The sequence below is a fragment of the Dipodomys ordii genome, unplaced genomic scaffold, assembly GCF_000151885.1.
Source record: "Dipodomys ordii isolate 6190 unplaced genomic scaffold, Dord_2.0 Scaffold166, whole genome shotgun sequence".
NCBI lineage: Eukaryota > Metazoa > Chordata > Mammalia > Rodentia > Heteromyidae > Dipodomys > Dipodomys ordii.
Genome location: NW_012267382.1, coordinates 955,174 through 958,037, shown reverse-complemented (window position 1 = coordinate 958,037; position 2,864 = coordinate 955,174). Strand labels below are relative to the sequence as shown.

The following is a 2,864-nucleotide window of genomic DNA, read 5'->3' as shown; positions in this document are numbered from 1 at the left end:
AAAGCCGGAAGTGGCGCTGTGGCTCAAGTGGTAGAGCGCTCGCCTTGAGCTGAAGAGCTGAGGGACAGCGCCCAGGCCCAGAGTTCAGGCCCCATGACTGACCAAAAAAAAAAAATGTGTGGATGGATGGTGGGTGCCAGCGACCCACCAACGCCCCCGCCGCGCCACCGCCTCACGCGGGCCACCACCTGCTGACACAGGAGCTTTAGACATTCTAGATCCAAGCTATAACATAACCTAGAGCAAATGATAAACGGCTAGCGCTGTCTGCGTGCGCGCCTGTGAGTTCACATCCTTTTCTCACAGGTGAGGCCAGAAGTGAATTCTCCACAGAAGTTCTGACAGTTACCAAACTGTGCGGGCACCGTGGCACGCCCGCCGCCCAGCCACTCGGGAGCTGAGATCTGAGGACAGCAGTCAAGGCCAGCCTGGGCACACAGACTGTAAGACCTGTATCTCCAACTAACTAGCGAGAAGCTGTAAGTGGAGGGGAGGGGTGGCTCAAGTGGTAAAGCACCAGCCTTTAGCCAAAAACCAAAATGACAGAGCGAAGCCCTGAATTCACGCACCAGTATTGGCACACACGCACACACACTCACACACTCGCTCCCACCCACACCCACGCTCCCACACGCTCCCACACGCTCTCACGCATACATGCACACTCACACGCTGTTCTCCCAGCTACCCGCCATTGCTGGGCCGCCTTATGGCCCATGTGTGTTCCAGGTTTGTGTCCTTCGCGCAAGTGTGCAGCGGCATTCCGTCTCCGCTTTAGCTTGTGTTTCTGTAAGAAACCACGTGAGGGATTTTTGCTTTTCTGCCTCCAAATATGGCCCTTGACCAAGTGTCTACTCATGCACTGTCTCGTCTCTCCAGACTAAACCCGCAGCCATGAGAGGCTAGCCACACCGGGACACACACCATCATCCCTGCTGGGAGGCTGGGATGCGGAGAACCCCAGGAACTCAGGAGGTTCCAAGGCAGCCTCAGCAGAAAAGACCAAAATAACCAGCAAAACACAGGGCTGGAGGCCTGGCTCACACGGCAGGGCCCAGGGTGAGCAAGCAGGAGGCTCTGAGTTCAGTCCTCAGTCCCGGAAAAAAGCAAAAGCCAACTAACGCCCGCCCTCAGTATGTGGAAGCCACATGCCTCTTGCCTTTGCTGTCTCCTGCTTTCCTTTCAGCAGTACTAGGGTTTGAACTCAGGGCTTTGGGCTTGCTGGGCTTCCCCGTTCCCAGCTGGCTGGCCGCCGGCCACTTAACCTGCACTTCCAGCCTGGGGCTTGGTTTTGTTTTTCTGGTTGTTTTGGAGACTGAGTCTTACGGACTTTTCTGCCTGGACTAACTCTGAACCTCAGTCCCACAGATCACAGACAGCGAATAACTAGAACAGCAGTGTGAGGGGCCCGGCCTCATCTTAACACATTAACAGGCTTGATTTGTTAAACTGTATGTAGAATTTGTGCGTCTGTTTTCATGATGGGTATTGAACTACTTTTCTCTTTTCATACTGTCTTTATGTAGTTTCTAAATTAGTAATACTAGTCTCTGAGAAAGAGTCTGAAGTATTCCTTCCTTTTCACGTTTTTCAGAAGAGTTTGTGTAGAGTTGGCTTTATCTCTTCCTTAAATGTTTGATAGAATTGACCAGTGAAGTCATCAGGGCCTGGAGTTTTCTTTGTGGGAAGGTTTTGTTTGCCTTTGGTTTAATTACAAGTCAATTCCTTTAATATACAGGGCTATTCTAGCTATTTCTTCCTGAGTATGCTTTGGTAGGTTGTGTTTCCAAGAATCCGGCCACTTTACCTAAGTGGTTAAGTTTATTGGCACGAGGTTGTTCACATTCCTTTATGGACTTCAGCACCGTGGCCCGTCCCACGCCCGCGCTCTCCCCGCTGCGGATCTCCGTGGCGTCTCTCTCCTTTCCCTACCAGTCTGGTAAGAGGCTTAGCGATTTCAAAGAGCCAGCTTTGGCTTCACCGGTTTTCTCCAGTGTCTTGTATCACTGTCTCTATTATTTGGGTCACTGTTCGTTTTCTCCTTTCCTGGTTTTTAAGGAAGGCCATCACTGGCCAGAGGCCTTCCTCCGGATGTGGGGCAGTCTGTCCTGCAGATCAGGCCTTAAAGGCTGCGCCGCCACATCCCACAAATCACGGTCCCTGGTCTCTACGATCAATCTAGAGAGGTACGTGTGTGCATGCACGTGCGCACACAGGTTAACACGCGCGCACACACACATTTCTACTGCCTCCTGAGAAGGTCTGAGAGTAGTAACCCAGTAGCAACAGCCATGTGTAATGCCAGATCTTGGCTTAGAAAACCTGTTCTGGAGCAGGATCTTAGTGTCTAGGCAAAGAGGTGAGGGGAAGAACCGGGCGTTTTGTGGTGCCAGAGAACAAGAAGACGCTCAAACAAAATTCAGCAAAGAAAAGCTGGGGCTCGTCAGAGGGAAGAGGGAAAATGGCTACGGCTGGAGCAATCCGAGCAAGAAATGAAGACGGCGTCTGGTTATCATCGAAGCGTGAAATAAATATCTATATTTATATCCACAGTAATATTAGTAATTGCATGGGGAATTATCAATGGGAACAAGGAAACAGAAACTCTTCATTGGTGCACACAGCCATTATCACCTCATTATTGTGCTGATTCTAAAGCCATCGGGACTAAGCTTTGAAGGGAAGCAAGCTATTTACATAAATTCAAACTACTGCCCACAGCAGGTATTGATCTAAGGCTGGAACCCAGGGCCTCCCATTTGCTGGACAGGAACTCCACCACTCGAGTCACATACTCCAAGGTATTTTTTTTAATTTTATTTTATTTTATTTGTGAACATACTGTACAGAGGGGTTACAATTAC

The 2,864-nt window shown here is 50.2% G+C and overlaps 1 protein-coding gene across 1 annotated transcript in view; it reads right to left on the bottom strand.

Annotated features, from left to right (window-relative positions):
- Muc2 (mucin 2, oligomeric mucus/gel-forming) overlaps window positions 1-2,864 on the bottom strand; it is an 80,629-nt gene that overhangs the window by 77,536 nt on the left and 229 nt on the right. The gene's annotated exons all lie outside the window — the stretch shown is intronic.